This window comes from Lepeophtheirus salmonis, chromosome 8 (genome assembly GCF_016086655.4).
Source record: "Lepeophtheirus salmonis chromosome 8, UVic_Lsal_1.4, whole genome shotgun sequence".
NCBI lineage: Eukaryota > Metazoa > Arthropoda > Copepoda > Siphonostomatoida > Caligidae > Lepeophtheirus > Lepeophtheirus salmonis.
Window position 1 is genome coordinate 33,934,912 of NC_052138.2, and position 14,169 is coordinate 33,949,080.

The following is a 14,169-nucleotide window of genomic DNA, read 5'->3' on the forward strand; positions in this document are numbered from 1 at the left end:
TGAATGTATGATTTTTACAAATACAAGTTTTGGAGTTTAAAGCAAAAAGAACCCAAAGGGCAAGGATCCTAAAAAGATTTTGTACACATTCAGTTTGATGAAATTGAGTGTGATATCTATAATCACAGCTAATATTATATTACAAGCAAGGCATATGTATACCTAAAATTGAAAAAAAAGAAGAATTAGAAAAGCAAATATAAGAGTTAAATGTGAACAAATTTATCAAATCTTTATTAAAAACTACAAAATTTACAATTAATAATTTGAAAATATATTTTTACAATAAGAAATTCAGGAATTTCAGGAGATATTCAAAAGTTTCCGTCATAAAATATATTTTAAACAGATTTAAAGTATTTAAAAAAAATGAGCTACAGATAATCTCAGTTCAGTAAAAATGGTTTAAAGGACACAAAGCAAAATATGAGCCGTGTCAGAGATATACAAGAAATATTCATGGTATTGGGGAGAATTACTTGCATCTTCATTGGAATGATTTTCTATTGTCTTGAACTTACTAGCTGTTTGCATCCTGTTGGTATCTAGTCAATTGTATCTCTTGGCATGGACCTAAGACATTTTGTTAAGTTTTGGGCGTCTCTTATTAGAAATCTATGAAAGTTCACATCCGGATCCTTTGAAATGCCGTCATAGCCTTTGCTTGCATACAGGAGTAAAACATTCTACACCGTGATTAATTATTCATTAAATTATAACAAAACAAATTGATAAACTACTTTCCTTTGTTATCATTTATAAAATAAAGGAGAATGACAGCCTCTGTGTGTGTAGAGAAAGTGTGTGCAATTTTAAAATGCACTTCCCGTTGTTTTAGTATTTTTTGTTACAAATTTATTGCCATAGTTTTTTTAAGTACCAGCTTTACATTTAAAAAGTATCGATAAAAAGAAAAATCATACAAAAAATTAATGAACCATGTTAAAAAAAGTAAATAATAACGTTGTACCTTAATAATAATATATTAATCAAAACATTAACCGAAGCAATGTTGGATTATCCACAACAATTATCTTATTAATAGGTTTTATACGCGTGAGTATTGTAATAAAGTTAGAATATTATGTTAAAACTAAAAGTACGTTTTCTTCATGTATAAAACTAAATAGATCATTCTTTAATCGTATCTATATCAGGTCATACTCGACTCATCTGAGGCCTTCTTTTGGAGCTCCCTCGTTGCTGTCAGAAATCCTTTGTTTATATTCATTCGCCATCGTCTCGACTACCATCAAAAATGTATTTATTTTCTAATGTACACCTCCCATCATTTACTATTACCACAGGCCTTATATGAGACTCTGATAATTTTTTACCAATAAATGCCTCAACGCCGTTCTTTAGTAAAATAATGTGTGTTTTTATGTATCTATTCTCTTCGAAAGTGCCAACAGTCTTTTTATTATTTTCTCTGTGAAAGATTCCAATGCAGAAATGCATCAACTTGCTTGACTATATTTCAGTTTTTGTTTAAATAAAACTTTGATCCTCTTTTAATAAAATGTAAAAATTAGTAGTTTTTTATTAACATTTTGTTTTTTTATCTCATTTGAAGTCAAATTCAACTTTTAAATTAAAAACTTGAAAAATTAGAAGAAGTTTATATTGGTTTAACCAAGATCTGCAATGAAAAAAAAAGTTATTATATGTTCTAAATTGATAAAATTATTGCCACTGGTCTTTTTCGGGATGGTTTTATAGAAATTTGTGAATTTGAAAGTAATTGCGAAATGACGTAAAAATGACACTATGTGTATTTACTTATACATTAAAAAAGGTTTTTAATTATTATGGTGTGTTCATATTTATGTTTAATTATTTTCAATTAATGATTTGGTTTAGTGATGTTTGTTTTAAGTTTTTTTATTTTGAAGCGTTGTCTTGAGGATTTTATTTTAGTTTTAATAATGTGATTATTTTTTGAATATGAAATATACCTCAACTTCTGAAGTATATCCTATACACACGGGTTGCTGTATTTAATTGGAGTTTCCGTGACCTTGGGTCGGCTGTGTTGTTACATATGCACCAAAGGTAAGAATTTAAAAAAAAAGTATAAAAAGAGTAAATTTAAACAGTTTTATTTGCTTATGAAGAATAGTTTGATGTAAAAATTTGTGTAAAAGTGTATTGTATATTAAAACTATCTTAATAAACTTGTTCAAAATTATTAATCATTTTATAATTTTAAGAATTATCAAATTGATATTAGATTGATGGAAGGTGCTGTTGTTCCAAGTATTTGAGATATTAAAAAAACAGTTGCAGGTTGTATCAAAAGAGTGGGTTTTAATAATATTTAATTTAAATACCCATATCAAAATTCTATACAAATTAATAGTGAAAGGTGATGTTCAATATATATACTTTTTTTGATAAATTTCATAAACACTGTTTTGTCCTTTTATCCTTACCCTCTGATTGTGAAAATTCTTTTTATAACGGAGTTAGTGAACTGTATAAAAATAAACATATAAAGCATTGAATTATATAATAAACATTTAAAAGATAATAATAATTATGACATTTCAATATTGTATCTTTTTTTAAACTATTCCATCTCTTTTGCAATGACAAATATTAAGAAAAAATAAATCCATATCTGATATAATAATAAAAACAACATGAGTAATGGGTATCAACAGGTATAATTTGATAATTTTACAGTAAAAACATTATTTTTTTATCTTTGTTAAAATGTCTATGCAATATTAATTACTTTATCCAAATTGTGAGAATTAAATTAGAACTCATTAGTTTTGTTGAAGTGCGTGAGTTGTATATAATAAGAAAGCAAAACAAAAAACAAAGGAACAATTTTTAGACAAAATAGTTATTCAAATTTACTAAGCCTCTATTAAAAATGACAAAATATACGTATCCAAAGTATTATCTCGATATAAATTTTTATTAAAATCTGATTTAATGAATGGAAGTTATATTAAAAAGTATCGGCTATAAAACTTAGATTTAAAGTAATAAGAAGCATTTTTGTTATTCTTGTTGTGTATAATACCCAAGTTCACTAACGGAGGGTTAAGTAACTAACCTAATTGTACCATGCAAGATTGATTTAGTACCGTTCTATATTGCAGATCTGAATTAAACTGACAAGTGGCACTTGATTTATATATCCGAAATTCACAAAACAATGGAACATGAAGAGTAGACAGTGTCGCCGCCTTGCGGGAAAATAATACAACTCCTTGTTTGATAATATCAGCTAATCTATATTATTAAAGCAAAGTCTGTTTGTATATATATTGAACAGAAGTCAGTTTTTAAGTGTATATACTTGATTTAAGAATTAAAAATGCGACTAAGCGTACTAAGAGTATTTGTATATAATTGTATAAAAAGGTATGTCAAAATGAATTAAATCTTACAGGAGTTTAGGTCAACTCATATTAAAAAAAAAAAAAGGAAGTACTTTATTAAAAAAATATAATTTGCCCCTAAATGAAATTGAGCAACCAGATAAAGTACTTTGGCAAATCAAGTCAAAATATTTTTATTGTAAGCTATTATCCCTATTCTTTTATTCTTAAAGGGTGAACATCAAAATATTGAGTATGTATGCATGAGTGTGCCCTGGAAAAACAAACTGTAACACTAAGGATTTATTGGGGAGATTTCACTTATATTACTGAAGCAAATTTTGTCATTTCGTCGACGCCTAAAAGCTCAAGGAAATCCCGGTAACTACTACTAATATAATATATAGCTCTATGTTACTCACATAGAGAGCACTACAAAAATTTTTATCAACCGTCACTCTATTTTTACATAATTAGTTTGTCACACCACTTTTAGATGCTGGTGCCCCTTTAGAATTCAATTTATTTAACCACCTTGTTTAAATAAGACACGGCTTTAGTGGGTAAATTGGATTGTTATGGGTTTACTACACATAATATCCATTATTTAACTTCATATTTTTCAAATATATCTATTTTATTTTTAATTAAATCGTATTTGTTTAAAAATGAACAGTAATTTTTATACAACTTAATAAATAATATATATGTAAATTTTACATATGAAATATGCTTATAATTTAATCAAAGCTTGATAATAAATAATTAATTGTAGCTTGAATTTATAATTAAATTTATCATAGTATTTTAAATTATTCATTCCTAATGCATAATTTATGTGAAATGCAGTTATTCAGTTTCTATTAAGAAAAAATTCAGCAAATGGGGTGTACCAAGGGACTAGATGTTATTTTTCTATACTAATGACCTATTGTACCAATTAATTGTTGTTGTTATTTTATGACTCATGACTTGCAATTGTTATAGTTAATCAAGCAATTGCTAATATTTTGTTTTATTATGTTAAGAAATATCTTAAAAAGTAAATACTTTAGAATACATTCAATGTTTAAAAAAAAAAAATTAATCTTCGAAAATTAATTACTTTAATGAACTACTTAAAATCACAATGTTAAACAATAAATTTCATTAATATTATGAGAAAATAATAAACATAATTAATTAAAATAGCTAAATTATATCAATAATCAAGTGATTTGGAGTACTTTCAGCACGTTTGATGTTATTGATCACAAAATCTAATTTTATTAGTTTCTTACCAAACACAAAAAAAGTTTATGGGCGAATAGTTTTGAAACTTTTTTACTGTCGCTTATTGATTTTTACAATTCACTATACTGTAAAAATCTTTTGACCATTATGAAAAATATATCACAATTATCGGTTAATCATAGGATATAATTAAATTAAGAATTCTGGCCACTAAATAGAACGCCATCAAGATCTTTCACAAACCGGAACAAAAAGAATGTTTGCCACATGAGTTATGAATCTTTCTTCTGCCATACATTATATATCTACATTTACAGTTCTTTTCGTAATATTTGTATTTATATATATTTTTCGTCAGAAATTCTTAAGAAATAAACATAAAACGATATTCATGGAAAATAATATGTTTATTTTTTATAAATGATAAAATCGGGCAATTTCTAAGAATTTTAATGAGGCATAAAGAATCCAAAAAATATGTAAATAAAGAATGTAGTTTTCTCCAAAGATTAGAGAGTTGTTAAAAGATGGGCGAGAAGTCCTCTTTACCTAATAAAAATATGAATTGTATTATTGTTTAAAAGTACATTGAGTCCATATATCTCTTGATTGTTTTGTTTACACCTACAGGAAGAGGACTCCTTTTTTATCTACATGTATATCTTATCATGAAAGTATTTGCACTATTATAGCCTCTACTTTTAAGTCATATTTTTTCTCATTCTAAGAGAAATGAGCCAATCTGACGCATTGAGATTTTTATCATACCTATCGATAATGATACTCCCTACCATATATATTAGGGGTCTCACTCAATTACAAAAATAAATGAATGAATATTTTACAGATTTTTTCAGAAAAAAACGTTCACGGTTTTTTTTTTTTTTTACTTGCTGATATATGTATATCGAAGATATTGACAACCTGTTACGAAACCATTTTTGTGATCACGAACAAAAGGGGTTGAAATGAATTAAATTCATTACTTCTTTTTCGATATTACGTTCTGAAACTTGGTGATTATTATTTTCCCCCTTTATACTTAATCAATTCCTGTAAAGAAGGGGATTGGCATGCCTTGTTGTACGAAATTAGCAGCAAGAGTCAAGGAAGTGCCCCCTACATGAAGAATCCAATCAGCAATGTTGGTGTTACAGTATATTTTTAATAATATGGATCGACAGTTCTTAGGCAAGGGTTATAGTTTAGTGGTTTATCGTTACCCAAGGAAATGAGAGAACCAACAATTTAACTTTACCTAGAAACTGACATCTTATACAAATAATTACACAAGGTATTTCTACTTTAAAAACTTCATTCGTTCCAAAAAAGATTTTGTCTCAGAAAACAAATCCAGTAGATCTTTCGAAGGCGTATTTCATTATTTTTTTACAAATGTCCACGCTTTTCTAACTTTCTTTTTCGCCAACTAAGCTTTAGATTTTTCCGAAACACTTTTGTGTTCACTAAACCCAGTCACCCAGCTATTAAGTGAGGCACTAAAGCAGTCATAAGAAATTATCTTTTTTATTTAATTTGAAAAATTTTGTCAAAATTATGGTTAAGATTACAATATATTCGGACACATTTTTACCCCGATATATTAAGAGAAAAATAACTCTTTTGGAAAAAGGAAAAATTATGTCCTCATTCAAGGTATGTAGAGTTCCATTGCATTACTAAGGACTGTACAAGTACAACTAATAAGTATAATTTATATATAACATGATGTTTACCCAGGGTGAAAAAATGTTATTTGGGGAAAAGATTGAACTGAGATGTTTAACTTTTAATGTTTGGGTGACTATGTTTTTGAGATACGAGATTCAAATTTTGCTAACATCAAAAGCATAATTAGGTCCGTAGATTGTAAGTTTTTTAAACATAGATGTCAGTTATAAACACCAAATTTATAAAATGCATTTAATAGATAGTACAGTTTTGCAAGAAAAATATCTCAAATTCCGCCCAAAACTTTGCTCTCTGGTTTGTATTGTATAATAAAATTAAACTAAGAAATGAAACAACGGACTAAAAATGTTGTTTTATACTAGAACATGTAGCTATTGAAGTAAAATATTGTTATAAGTGTATTTGTTAAAAGCTAACCATATGGATTGTACACCACTGAAGCTAATAGTCAGTGTAAAATATTCACAGTTTCTATGAAGAAATGCAAAACTACATTGCAAATGGGATGATTAATGCCACATTGTTTTTTTCAATTAATAGGTTCTTAGAAAATGACATTTAGATTACTGTCGCTTCTGAAATATATAAAATATTGATCTGTCATAAACATTCCAGAATCAAAATCTTAATCTATGATTAGCTCACATTTTTGTTTATTATGACAAATAGTATGTTTTCGTGTTAAAGTAAAGGCCCATTCATTTTAATTACTATGCTATCGTTTCATTTTACTAAATTTTAATTATAAACATGGTACATTTTTACAACTAGGGAACCTTGAATGTAGCATAGAAAACTTATTTTCAAGTAAATAATTGTTATAAAAAAAGTAAAAGATTGCTCCATTGATTAATTAAACTTATAAATTCACGTTCAATTATTAAATTCTGGGAATTCTATGTCAAGTGTGCTTTTGATTTTCTCTTAGTATCTCCAAATTTTAGGGTGTACCTTACATTTACTTTAAAAAATGAATAATTTAGTTTTAGGTTTATGGGATATCCCTAACACATTTGATTGATATTGGAATTTATAAGAGTTACACAAGCTTAAAAATTTTGATTTTGTTTTACTGTGCCTTTCATTCAATTTATAATATTATCCTATCAAAGTTGCTGGATCATAATGTCTTAAAAAAATTAAACTACGGCAAAATGTACAAATATATTTAAAAATGAGTGTTACATAATATATTTATTTACATGTTTAATATCGTAATTGTATATTTCTATTTGATAAAGTAAAGTTTAAAGATGAAAAAGTAACATTTTCCGAATATTTGGGTACATTTTACAGAATTTACCTGTATTTAGTATAATCCTACTTAAAAACATTAAAATTCTTTGAGTTGTGCAAGTAATTTTTGGAACAATAATAATATGTAAAAATGAATTTTTTTAAGTTTTTATTTTTTTTTGCTTTTTGTTATATATTTATATGGATGTTTTTGCTTTAAGTTAATACAATTTCTTGTAAAACTCACACATTAAAGTAAAACTTGATTAAATTAAACGCTCAGTATCAAACAGTCAACTGCAACAAATATTGCAACTTTTTCTGTAATATTTAATAATAATATTTTTACTTTATGAGTATATGTATCAAATTTTTAACAGACAGAAAAAGGTTTTAAATAGTGTTATCCCAAGACTGTTTGTGCAAAAGTATGGTAATTAATTGAATTTCTCCAAATTTGAGTTTGGAAAATAAATATTTTGTACTATAACATATTGAAAGTAGTGATTCAAAACATATAACAATCTAGTTATTGATGATTCTAAAATATTTATTTCATCTTAATTTTCCTTGGAGTCTTGGAGACTGTCTTGCACTACCTCGACTATTATAATTAATTGGTATAAGTTTAAAATAGACACAATCAATAACTGTCAGTTTTATTCATACAATATATTTTGGGACCTCTTAAGCAAATCAAATATCATGCCAAGAATTTCATGAATTTAAATTTTAATACTAACATACATATACTTATATCATAATTACGAATGGAAAATTAAATACTTCAGAATAATCAAAAGCTGATTTGATAACCAAATATTTAAATATTAATTGTGTTAATCAAATCAATTCATAACTGTTAATCATTTAAAATTTTTACATCGAAACAATTAAAATATAAGTGGTTCTTAAATGGTTAATTTTCGAAATTTGGATAAACATAATATTACAAATATTTATGCATATAAAATGAAGAAATTGCCTTTAAAAGTTGTCAATTTAACAATATTCAAAATATGTAAAGCCATTTATAAAAAAAAAATGACTTTTTTTAATAAACTATATTTCAAAAGCTTTATTTAAGTGTTTCTCTAAAACTATACTTTTTTATGAAAAAAGTGAAGATTTTTTTTTTGTTCTTCGTATAGCTAAGAAAGACTATACTACTCTTTTTATAAAATAAAAACGTTTGTTTTTGTATATGAAGTTATTTTTTGATTGCTATCATTTCTCTGGAGTGTCAAAACTATAAATTGCTTTGAATATTTTAACACCTTTATCTATTTAAAGTATATTTTTTTTAGGTAAAGACATTATCTATGTGTCTCAAAATTTGTACCCGTACTCTCTCACTATTTTTATTGTAATTATTAACATTAAAATATTATAAATGTAATGGAATCGCCGCATCTCATGAACAACAAACTCGAGAGAAGTTATATTTTTGAATTCAGTTGGTGTACGTTTGCACCCAGGGGATTCCTAAAGAAAGAAATATACTTTATTTATATGGATTTCAGAAAAGATTCCTATATTAGATAGAGTAAATGTAATACTACAAACGTTTACTTATATATAATAAGTACAAGTCTATCCAACCAATTAAAGGACCATAAAAAAATATTATATATTTTTAAAAAAATTACATTTTTTAAAAATATAATCAGATAAAAAATATATATAAAGTGTCCTAACACTTTCTTTGCACCATTTTTTTATTATAGGTTTATTGATAGAAATGGAAAATTTTGAAAGACCCATATATTTTGGCTTTTTTTAAGAAAACCCCAAAAATTAACATGGTAATCGGGACAATTTAAAAAAGGTTTTGAAGTAGAACAACAGGGCTGTAATGTGGTTTAATTAGATCAGCTTGGAGCAGTCCTGAGAAGAAGGAAATAAACACAAATCCCACTCCTTATACAGCATTGACATAGGCCAGAATTACTTTGATGTCGAACCTGAATTCAACTTCGAGTAACAAAAAATAAAAACAAACAACAAAAAATAACAAAACAAAAAAATAACAAAATAAAAATAAATAACAACATCTTGAGAAAATAAAAAAAAGTCATGATTAGATAACCAAACATAAAACCACTCTCACTTTGTAAAACAATACAAATCTTCCCACGGGTCATGAATAAAGCTACAGATCAAAAATTCAAAAGTGTTCCATATCCAAAGATGAATAAAGTAAGAAATTATCTAGATTATTATGAGGGTCGCTATCAAATATGCATATATGGATATATTGAAACTATTTTGAGTTTTGAGGTATTTAAGCACACCATTTGTATTAATAGGTACTAATGTTTGTTGATGATGGATTATTATTATTAAATTGTTATATAAACTATATATTTCTACGAAATAAATTTTTTTATTTGGAAGGTGTACTGAAAATGTAAAATTCAATAAAAATATGCACTTTTTACATTCTAAAATGTTTTTAAACGAGATTAAATCTAATGTTAAAGATAAAACAATTCTAATTCTCGGCCATTTTGTACAATGAAAATATCATTTTGTCAAATGCAAATACTGTATCTAAAGGTAAAATTTTAATATTTACAAAGTACATATATTCACGTACAATGTTCGAAGTATAATTGTAGACTTTTGATGACAAACAAATTTGGTGAACTTTTACGAGAGTGATAATTAATACAAAATTGAGGCTTTATTGCAGACTTTTTAATTCATATATATTTCTATTTTTCAAAATGATTTCCTATGGCTGCCTCCAACATGAACTTTAAGACTATTGATTGCTTTTTTTTTCAAGCACCATAATTAATCAATGGAATGACCAGTACTTCCATGTACCAAAACACATTAAATATTTAACAATTATTTACAAACCTTCACGATCTATATTTTAGAACGAATGACTATACTAATCGTAGTTCAAAAACCCCTAATTCAAAAGAAGGGCAATGCTTGAGTTCAACCACGTTTTTCAAACAATATCAGGAAAATCTTATAGCAGAACAAAAACCATTAAAGAAACATAAAAAAAAAATTTTTTTCATTTCAAAGTAGAATATTTTTTTATTACAATATCTTTTGTAAAAAAAATTATTTTATCAAGGGAAAGAAATAAATGATTTTAAAATGTCTATTCCTGCTTGTAAAAAGTTAGGTGAGAGTTTTTCAAAGTTTTTTCTTTATTTTTTTTCATGCTAAATTATGGAACCTTCTCACTGACTTCATAAATTACATTATAATTGAAGGAACTACCATCTTGGGGGCTAAAAGTGGATATTTTAACTAAATAAAATGAAAAAGTTAACATTAAATCCAGATTAAACTCCATTAAGTAGCTTTAAGTATAAAACATCACTCAATACTGGTATTGTATACTACTTATTGCCAAGGATAACCCCTGATATGTGAATATGATCAATGTAATATGCACTAAAAATCCCTATTATAGATATAAAAAGTTTAACCTTATATTTCTATTAACTTTGTATTATTTCTTAAGAAACTCATAAATAATTCAAAAAAAATCCCTGAATATTATTTTAATCTATATTAACACAACCTCACAAGCGTATTTTACGAAAAATCCTGAATAAATATTAAAAATAAATTATCCAAAAATAAAAATAAATCAACTTTTTTTTAAAGGCAATTTCTTTTAAATTGAAATATAAGGTCTATTCTATAACTTTAACTAAGATTCTAATGCTGAAATGTATGTATTAATTTATTGTTGACTTTAATTTCCATTAATATAGTTATTTCATATCAAAATATGGCATTGAATCGTAGTTAAAACATAAAAATTTGATTTTAAAAAAAGTGATTTTCGTTCAACAGCTTAAATAACAAAAATAAATGCGGGTTTCTGCCTGGGGGCGCTCCAAGACCTTCAATTTGTTGCATAGTGTTATTAGTCATATCCAAGGATTCCCTTTCTACACACTATAAAAGATTTATAATAATTTCGTCATTTTGAATCCCTAAACCATATATGTCTCCAATTTATTACATACTAGTTGTATCCAGTGCCCTCTGACTTGCATAACCCTCCCTATAGAGTGTTAGACACAAACTACTAACTTATATGAAAGCACAATCCGGCTGACATCTCTAAATATAACTTTTTAAATGAGTATGAATTATCCCGAGATGAATTTGAAAAGGATATTAATTTATTAGGAATGAAGAATCAATGCATAAATTTAAAGGGAGTGTATTTACTCAACGTCTTAGTGCATTGATGTTGTTTATACAGGGCATTAAAATCAAAGCGTACCTTGTGTGTGCCGTTCCTTTTCTTATGATGTAGTAATCCGATGGTGTATCTTTTTTGTAGGCAGAAACGTTGTTGTATCAACAAACAAAAGTTAAGTTGTTGGCATCATGGTTACAGTTGCTCTAGACATAAAGGAGATTGAGTTTACTGGTAAGGTACGGCGATTATTTTTGTCCCCAACAACATCGAGATTTCAATGCAAGAGATCTCAAATGTAGCTGGCGTCCCGATCTGGACTGTAAACAAGACTCAGCACCTTGTCATGTCTCACACAGGTCATTGAATTGGCTGAGTGTGAACTGGAATTACTTCATTTGAAAGGAAATACGGGCCCCCAGAATGCCAGATCTTAATATGATAGATAATTTTGTCTAGGGCTACGTTGAATATATTTGACTTATTCTATGGTGATGTACATACCTGAACTGTGGAACACCAGTCGATTTGAAAAACCGAGTACATGGCAAAATAAATAAAAAATGTGTCCGCGCAGTTGTTCACTTGCCAAAGCCAAGGCATTGTGTTGAGGATATGTTGATTGAGCCTGAAAAAAGGAATTACAAGATTTCAGTTGTGATATTACATTTTAGATGTACAAGAAAGTTTCTTGTAATTTCTTACTGGAACTGGATGAACAAAATAATTTTTCTGGGAAGAGGAAAGAAAGACTTTTGACGATATAAAAAAATGGTTCGTCGACCTGCAAGTCTTTCAGTTCCTTCCTACCTTCTAGTCCTTTCTGCACAACAAGATGTTTCAGCACTTTCGCGCTGTAGAAACCAAGTCGTATTGTGTAGTCACGAGGGTCTTCTTGGTAATCAAACAGCAGCTTGGCGTGAGCAAGGGTGAGATTGAGCTGTCAAAAGACATTATATTAGAAGTGGAAAATATATTATTTTTCTTTAAAGATTACCTAAAGAAGATGTTTGCACACTTTCAGGGCTTCTGATACTGTTGTGGCTGAATGATTAAAGTGAGAAATCGTCTTTAAAGCTGCCCGGCTAACTTTTTGCTTCATCTCTGGTGTGACTCTAGGATTCTAGAAATAAGGATTCAATTTCTGATTTCACTATTTTATTTGATTCATGTAACTCAAATGAAACATAAGTATCCTTATTCCTCCCCACTATGAGGAACTACAGGTTATATCCTTTTCTTTGACTTTGACTCATAGTCTTCTCTACAACGTCAAAAAACCTCAAGGGGTTTAATTCCTTTTAGTAAATGAAGACATTGTCGTGATTGTAGATTGGAATGCAGAGTCAGAGACTCAGAGGAGATGGTCTTTTTCCAGGAGACGAATGTACTTCAATTTATTATGCGAAATATTAATTCCTTATATCCCAAAACACGGATTAGATGACGAGTATGGATAAAACTGACCACAAAATTAAAAATATCATATGTAGATGTTCATGTAAAATATAATCTGAATGTTTCTTATGAAATGACGTCATTACTCATTATTTGTAATTTTTTTTCTAATATAAATTATTATATCCATGCTGAAACAATCCTACCTATAAAGAAGCCCGCCCAAATAAATTTTGATTTAAAAAGTGGACACCCTCTGTAAAACTTTCCCAAAATTAAAAAGAAATTTATTGAATTTATACAACATTGCTGTCCTCAGCCACCGTTGAGAGATAATTTTCTAAAGGCGGTCAATTATTTAAGGATAGATGTCAGAGTTAAAAGATAAAAATTAAAAAAAAAAAAAACTTTTGTCAATGGATCAAATATTCAATAGTTAAAATATTGGATTAATCGTTTAATAGATTTTTTTAAATTTGAAATGCAATTTTTGATGTTTAAGTTTGATGTATTCTTTTAACTTATTTATCTTCATCTAATGGAATAAATAATACATCTAAATATCAAGAATTTCATTTCAATCATAAATAGTTGTCAAATAACAAGAGATGTTGAAGTGAAGCATCTAATTTTCCATTATGAAAAAACAAAATAGAGTGACATAGCTTAATCGACAACGCGATAAATTATTCTCTTAAACTCATTGTGTTTTGGTTAATTTAGCATTACTTAGATGGATGTGTGTTGGACAAAAAAAAATCAAATTTATCAATTTTTTAATTTGATGATTCATAGACATCTATGATTTATAGAGTTTATTAAATGCCGTTGGGAAAGAAATTTGACAACATTATTTATTTATTTGATAATTATGTATTACCAGCGAGAGTATCCAACATTGTTCCGAGTTAATTATTCAATAATTTATGAAATATTTATGGTACACAAAAACTTCATTCATTTATTCCCGAATTAGACCGATCACTAAGAGTTCGCTTTTATAGTGAATCAGAGGAGTCAATTTTATAAAATATATAAATTTTTAATTATATTATACTTAAATAAGAATCCTATTTTATTTTATTA

General features: G+C 27.1%; 1 long non-coding RNA gene across 1 annotated transcript; it reads right to left on the reverse strand.

The window, feature by feature from the left end:
* Positions 1-332: 332 nt before the first annotated feature.
* LOC139906200 (uncharacterized) lies at positions 333-12,154 on the reverse strand. Its single transcript, XR_011781561.1, has 3 exons — positions 11,770-12,154; positions 2,436-2,476; positions 333-2,030 (listed from the first exon to the last, which is right to left on the reverse strand). It is a non-coding gene; the product is annotated as an uncharacterized lncRNA (long non-coding RNA).
* Between the last annotated feature and the right edge of the window lie 2,015 nt (positions 12,155-14,169).